Source organism: Macadamia integrifolia, chromosome 8 (genome assembly GCF_013358625.1).
Source record: "Macadamia integrifolia cultivar HAES 741 chromosome 8, SCU_Mint_v3, whole genome shotgun sequence".
NCBI lineage: Eukaryota > Viridiplantae > Streptophyta > Magnoliopsida > Proteales > Proteaceae > Macadamia > Macadamia integrifolia.
In genome coordinates this window covers 20,166,097-20,174,253 of record NC_056564.1, presented here as the reverse complement: position 1 = coordinate 20,174,253, position 8,157 = coordinate 20,166,097, and the positions used below count along the sequence as shown (strand labels likewise).

The 8,157-nt window shown below is 34.8% G+C and overlaps 1 long non-coding RNA gene across 1 annotated transcript; it reads right to left on the bottom strand.

Moving 5' to 3' along the window:
* Positions 1-6,792: 6,792 nt before the first annotated feature.
* Positions 6,793-7,443, bottom strand: LOC122085661. Its single transcript, XR_006142184.1, has 2 exons — positions 7,226-7,443; positions 6,793-7,054 (listed from the first exon to the last, which is right to left on the bottom strand). It is a non-coding gene; the product is annotated as an uncharacterized LOC122085661 (long non-coding RNA).
* Between the last annotated feature and the right edge of the window lie 714 nt (positions 7,444-8,157).

Sequence of the window (8,157 nt, the reverse complement as noted above, 5' to 3'; positions counted from 1 at the left end):
GAAAGAGGACCCGGATAGGTATTGACCAGGCCATGCCGAGGGAAAAGAAAAAAAAGGACCTGAAATTAAAGAGGTATTTTTATATATATATATATATATAATTGTAATCCATTAATCCATTGTGTGCCAAAGATCAAAACGGCACCTTCCCAAGAATGAGCATTGGACATGCAACAGTTTATTTCCAATGAAATCAATAATCGGAATCAAAATTTTATAATCGATATAGGTTATATTGGTTTTACTAATCGGATAGTTTATGAGATTGGATAATATCCAGATATCCGATAAATTTGTAGATTCGGATATGATATTAGTTTTTTAAATTTCATCAAATATCGGATTAGATTTGAATATGTCATTTGGTAAATGGATTCGGATTTGAATAGTAATGAATCCAAGCCAACTCCAATCCTTTTACGTCACTACTTAGGAGAGAGAGAGAGACAGAGGTAATGATGGATGTTTTGCGGTCAAAGTGGTTATTACAGGATGTTAATCGGTTCGGTTTCTTCCAAAAAAAAAAAAAATTCAGTTGAGTTTTAGTGTATATGGCGTGGTTTGATTCGGTTCACATTTATTTGGCTGAAATCAAAACTGCATCATTTACTAAACGGTTGCACTTTTTGAAAGTGCAACTGATTAGTAAACGGTTTCGGTTCCATGGTTTTTAAATGATGTCGATTTCATGGTTTTGATCATGGATTATTCTATGCGGTTTCTAAACGATTAGTAATCGGTTTACTAGTTTATTCGCATGCTTACTAAAATTTACTTTTGTTGATAAATGCTTCAATCTTGTATCAAATTAAACATGTCATTGAACAAGCAAAGATTTAGCAACATCACTACATAATATGCTCCTTAATTCTTCCCTAAATTAAACCATTATGTTTTGTTAAAACAACCAAATATTTAATTGTTATACGGATTAATCGGATTGGTTTTGACGGTTTAAACGGTTCATTTTTCACAGTGTCAATTCGGTTTGAAACCAACGGGTTAAATGGTTAATCCGACCCGACCTATTTAACTAATTGGTCCTAAACTTGACACTGGAACTGAACCATTTACTAAATGGTTTTGCGGTTTCCATGTAAACGGTTCGTTTCAGTTTTGATAAACGGTTTCAATTTCAAATTCACATCCTTACGATAGATGGCAATCATAGTGGGTATGTGGAGGGAGAAATCTGGACCTTGGAAAAGTTTTTTTTTTTTTGGTAAAGAAGACCTTGGAGAAATTTAATTCCCTAAAAAATAGGAGGCCACCAAAATCATGCTTCAAGACAACAAATCAAAAGTTCGAATTAATGAGATTGAAATTTTACATGGTGTTAGAGTAGGTTTTCATAGTTGACACTACTATCACACCCCATCTCCCAAAAGAAAAAATATTTCCACTGTCGATAGAACAACTCAAAAAATATTACAAGAAAAGCACAACGGCTCCACAATCGTCACGATATTATTTGTTAACCAAAGGTCATAGCTAGTATACATCCCCAGCCAAGGTTAATTTTCTTGTTCATTTATTTTAGAGAGTGTCATTTATTATTAATGGTGTGATCAATCCTCTACTTGTTTCAGCCAGGAAGTTCTCCTTGGCAGATTTTCGTTGGTAAAATTATATCCCTAGACCAATAAAAATATGGTAGTAACTCGATCTTAATTTCTCTTTGACCACCTGCATTCTAAAGTCATCTTTACCATTTTTTGGTGAAGAAAATATTTATTAAAAAAAAAATGCTAATCTTTCATATTTGTGAGCCTCACAATTTACAAGAAGGAAATATCTTATTGTAATCAAAGTTAGTAAAAATAAATTATAATTTTACGTTTTTGTCGTTTTAGTATGAGATGTTATTATTGATATCTCTAAAGATGTCAATTTGTAAATCTTTTTTTTTTTAAGCAAAACATATTTTTATACTTACTCTACAACTACATGGATCAAATTATAATAAGGAGTTAAAAGGAGTCAAAATCAGAACCACACGTTTCCTGAGGCGAAGGTCCCTTGCCAACTCGATTACTCTCTTGGGGTTTAGAGAGACATTTACATAGTCTCAGTATAGTACACAATTTCTTTTAGTGAGGATAAAATCATGTCATTTCACATGAGTATTTGAAAAAAGTGCAAAACAAAGATATCTCTTGGAAATGATTTGTGAACCCAAACCTACCCTAGCCCACCCTGAGCTTGAATAGGGCCTGGTTTGGATTTTTTCAATCATAAGGGCAGGTTTGGGTTGGATTTTTAGGTCCGAGGTCAAGGCTAGGCTGGCCCGAGCCAAGGTCGAGGTCTCGGCCTAAACTCAGCCCGGCCTTTTTTAGGTTATACTATTATTGTGTGCTTAAACATGTGAATAGTCATGTATCTAATTAGAAATGTGTTAAGTAAGTTTGACATGAGACAAATGGACTTTGGTGATAGCAGCATATCCCACTTATGTGATTTTATATAGGATTTTGTATAGTTAAGACTTAAAAATCTTTTGTGGGAGGGGGAAGGGATGGAAATAGTGATTAGAAGAATGCAATATCTGAAGTTTAAAGCAATAAAGCATCCTTACAAATTTTGTTCACCCAAAAAAAAAAAAGATCCTTGCAAAGAAATTTATTTTTCAGGGTTAAAGAAGTTAACGGCACCATATGAACGTTTTATTTCCTCCCTAAAATATGATCTATTACAAAAGAAACCTACAATCTAAAAATAGAAATTGAATCAATCAATCTATGACTCAACAATGGCAAGTAAATTTGTCTTTTGGGTGGAAGAAACCACAGCACTTAGGTCATTTTATAAGAGTTATTAAATAGCTAAGTGACAAATCCTTGGCTGAGTCATAAAAGTACTAGCATCAACAAAGGCTCTAACTTCTGCAAGGATACTACTCATCACTATCCGGCAAAGGAAAGTGGAGTTAAAAATAACTATGCCCTTATCGTCTCTAAATATGCCATGCAACCCCACCACTAAAGCCAATGTTCCTTTCTATTCATTAATCTGACACTACCAAGCAACCAACCCTATATAAAAGGAACCTAGTAGAAAGCTTGGATCTACAGTGTCACCTTGTAAATAGAACATGATTAGCTTGCAACAAGAGAAGCTGAGGAATCTTATGTTATTATAAGCATTAACCACCCATTACCAGTTTGAAACCAAAGAAGAATGCTCTAAATACACCTCATTGATAGAGACCCCATGAAGGCATCATGAAGGGCTCTTAGATCTCTCAAGGGAATAAACCGGCCATTATTGAGGACTTTACCCCACACTTCTAGAAGGACAAAACACCAGAGACCCTGAGACACTCATCCAGAATACCTGATTGGGTTCACTCCCCATCTCTCCACAAGGAAAAAATTCTGAGGGATATTTTCCCCTTAAGATACATAGCTCGGCAAAGGTTTTTCACATCAGCTCTGATGTCTATAATAAAAGATGGGCTGGTTTGAGATTGTTTCTAAAGATGTGAAAGTTCCTCTCCAATTTGACAATGATCCCATTGAATATTTTTCCCACCCACGGTACCTCCAATGTGGCATTACTCGTAGGACTTCTAGAACAGAGGTTAATGATGGCCCTAGAAATAGAATATATTTTGTGGAATTCTAATTAACCTTATCTCAATGTCATAGTGGTTTAGATCTAAGATTTTTTAATTTTTTAGTTCACCTCACATTATCCTCGTCATCCAATAATGTCCCTTGAAATAAAATCCTTTCCCGTAGAGTTTCAAGTAACTTGATTTCAATTTCATTGGATTTCTCTTTCAAAGTTAGGTGGTTTAGACCTAGGATTTTCAATTTTCTAGGATCTTGAGACTAAATATAGGGTTTTGTTTTCAGGGTTGAGTCTAAATATCGGTGGTTCCGATTATTTATCATCTTCTAAATACATTGTCGAAACAGAAACTACATTGTGTTCATACATTTTCACTCTTTTTTCTTTTTTGTTTTCCTTTCTTTTGGAGTGGGGGTGGGGGGATGAATGTTGTCCGGGAGCATGGCTCCTATGCTAGTACCATGGCCAATGAGAGTGCATGTGAGGGCATCAACTAGGAGGGGCACAGTGGTTGTTTTGTACCTCTATGTCGCAACACAAGGGCATGCTATAACATTGAAATTATTCAAAAATCTTGAAGCAACTATCTCGGAGTAGAACGAGTATGTTTTATTAATAGACTTGGTTGTGTAAGTAAATACTTTGGTTATTATTCCCTGATCTAGGGATTGAATCTTGCCTTCACCATGGAGGAGTTAGATGGGAGAAGTTAAGGGGTGAAAAGGAAATTTTAAGCATCTACGAGGGGATACTGAAAAAAAAAAGAACAAGTTTTCCCAAGGTTAGGTCATTCACTATGGATATTTTTAATGCACATATAGAGGATCAGGAGTGGTTCCTGGAAAAAGTACTAAAACCCTAAAGAGGTTTCTGAACCCTAGGATGGTGATGATAAACTTCCAATCATTGAAGGAAAACTTTGTCCCTAAATTTCATTTCCTTGTTAGGAATTGGAATGAAGATGAGTTGGAGAGAGCTTATTTGCTCTGTTGCACAGAACTAATACCGATGATCCAAAGGATTTATTCTTTTGATTTCTGATATGTTAAAAAAAAAAAATCAATTAACCGGTTATTATAAAATCTATGATTTGATCACCAATGTTTGACGTGGAATGATGTTTTGTCAATTCAATTATTGTATGGGAAGAACATGCGGCCAATATTGTTACATAACAAATTACACAGAAAAACTCATCATAGAGACAACATGAGCGTTACATCAAGTAGCATAGGATCATGTGTCTAATATATATAATATGGCACGTTTAGTTCAACGGTAAGGTACAAATATTATGACCTAGTGGTTAAACAGTCGAAACAATGTCTCGACACTCTCGTGATAAGATTGTGTAGCTTTTACGTCTCGACCTTGCATATGCGGGAGTCTTGTTCATCGGGTAAGTCCTTTTTCTTTTTTTAACTAAGAGTATCAATTTTGAACCAAAATATTTTCCAAAAAATAATAATCATATTATTATGAACCAAAATGGATAAACCAAATAAAAACTGGTCATTTAAAATTCAACTGCTAATGATTGGTTTGATTTTGATTTTAAAGTTTAATAATTCGTTAAATTTTAGTTTTAACTAAGAAACTGCAGTTGCAAACTGATTTAACCGATAAACACAATAAATCGATGACATAATTAAATATTATAATATTACTCATCAAGAAAGAAGTTTCAAGTCAAGGAGAGAGGGTAAGAAGTGACTAAGACCGAGAGACAGATGGTTTCAACCCTCTATCTTTCTATCTATTGTTCTTTCTCACACACACACATACTCTAATCTTTTATCTAGGGGTGTCAATTGGTCGCACTTGGTCTGACTTAATCAGGCTTGACCTCCCCCCACCCCCACAAAAAATTGGTTGATCGTTTACCTAATTCGGCTTTTGTTGGGTGGGCATAGTACCATTTATAATCGGGTCAGTTGTTTTGAGCTTTAATATCTAAATGGGCCTTATATGGGCTTGGGCTGGTTGAATTCAAATGATCAATATAAAAATTGGTCTCTAAAGTAGGCTTGAAAGGAGTATACTAATAAAATAGGCTTTGGGTAAGAGGGTCAGGTTTTTTTCAGCATTGGGTAGGGGCTTGTCCTTACTCTTTATTGTTTTGAAGGGGGGTAGAAGAGGAATTTAAATATCTTAAAGGGTCGGGGTTAGGTGGGGGCATAATCAATAGGTCCCGATTAGGCGGCCGTCAAGTAAGAACCTTGGATTGAGAAGGATCGGTTATAACTAGATAGGGCTTGAGCTCAATATGTTTATTTAACAGGCCAAATGGTATCAGTCGGGATTGGAATTGACATCCTTACTCTTGTTTTTGTCTTGCTTCTGTAAAATTTGACGAACTTCCACACACTTTCATTGTCGAAGTATATAGATTTTGAGCATCGATTCCTTTATGCATGTGTGTGGGAGGTGGGAGGGGGGAGGGGGGAGGGCGAATGTCATAGAGTTGCTGTGCAACTCCAGTGGGAAGTCGTTTCAAAGTAAAAAACCATAGGAATTGATTAAGCTGAACCAATTATTAATCGATTTTTATTTTAAAAAATTAAAACCAATAATTTTTTGATTTGATTTCGATTTATGTTCATTATATCTTGAACCGAACTGATTTACACCCCTTCGGTTTTAGCTAGAAGTGATTCTATATTTTGTTTTGGTAAAAAAGTGATGGTAAATTGAGAGAAATCTATTGTATACTCTAAGTCACTATTATGTTGTTCGTATATATCAACACCAGAATAAAATACTTTGGATCAGTCATTGAGATCCCTTCCGTGTTCTTATTCTCTGCTTATATTCTATTCTAAGCAATGTTCCCCCTCTTTTGATCTTGATTCGATTCTTTCATGAGTATGGAGTTTGGATGGCGAAACTCCCAACTGATTGAATAGGTGATTTTCGATCTAAAATAAGTTTAATCAGCGTAAAGTTTCCTCCTGTGATATAAATTACCACTCCTTGATCACTTATGCTACCCTAAACATCTGATTGCATCTTCCAGTTGAAATGAAATATTACTACCAAAATTGCATAGTACATCTAGAATAGAACTAAGAAGACAGGATCTCAGGCGGATATTTGACATGTCCCCCACATTCTAGGTCATCACAAGGGAAACGGAAATTGAGATTTTCTTTATCAGGTATCAAACAGGAGCAACGAGCAAATAGAACACCTTAGAGTCGACTACATGGATCCGCAAAAGAATCTAAACAAACTCTTCATTGTATAATATTTCTGTTACACATGAGACAATCTTCCATCTCAAAATTTTCCCATGGGTGAGGTTTCTTAACAAGCAAGAATCAGAAATAGGTTTTCTTACAACAGCAATCACCAATGGGTGCTTCCCATCTAGGAAAGCATTCAGCAAGACTTGCATCATAACCCCATGCATCACATTTCTTCATACACTCATGGAGGCTCTTGCAGTCTCCCACACATCCATCATTTTCAGCCACAATCCCTATTTGTACACAACCACATACACCCAATAAAAGATCATTAAAATCAAATTTTATAAGAAGAAGAAATACTGGTCCTAGTAGAAGCCATGAATGAGCTTAATAAAAAGAAGCTAATAACCTAACCCATCTGAAAATCAGATCAGACTAAAATAAGAGAAAGAGATGCATACCTATGAGAATGAAGGAGAGAAGGAAGGCTAGTAGACAAATGGATGCAATCTTGGGTTTGGATGTAGTCATTCCTCGTCAAGAAAAATCTGAAAAATCTAAAGATGACCGAACGAGAGATTTATGGGAAGGAGGCCTTAATTTCAACTTTCCAAAATAAGTCATTGTGGATTCCCAAAAGATTTTCCATAGATCTCACTTTCAAGAGTACTAACCAAAACCCATTGCTTTAGATCTTTCACCGTTTTTTATTTTTTGATAAAAGATATTTCATCTTGAAAATATATGGTGTTATATATATATATATATATATATATATTTGGAAAAAATATAATTTTTACTAAAAAACAAAAAGTTGAATTCATAAAGATATGCTTTTTAAAAGGTCCTTTTAATAAGTTAAATCCTTGTCTAAAAACGGGAGAGTATTAAATAGGGATGGCACTCATATCAAGCATATTGCCCACAGGACTGGATGCCCCCCATTAAACGGAATGGATGTTTGGAATAAGTGTTCTCTTTTGCCTCTAATTTTGAGAGGAGAGATAGGCACATAGGGGCATGAATTTAGTTATCGTTATTCATATATATCGGTATATCGACATTGGTAAGGATCGGTTAAGTATTGAAAATCTTATAGTTTTTTCAAATCGGTCATGGTATCTGCTAGGATTGGGAAAAAAAAATCTACAAAAATAAATAAAAGAAATGTAAAAATTCAGAAGAAAAAAAAAACTAAAAAATATGTTAATTTGCAATTAAACACTTAGCATTATCATTGTACTGGTACCTTTGTAAAAACAAGGCAATCCTTCATAAGTTATGACTTATATTGCATACAATATGCGTTTATATTATCATGAAACATTCCCTTCACTGATCAAAACACTATCGCTCTCATCACACGCAAATGAATAAAATAGTCAATCCTCCA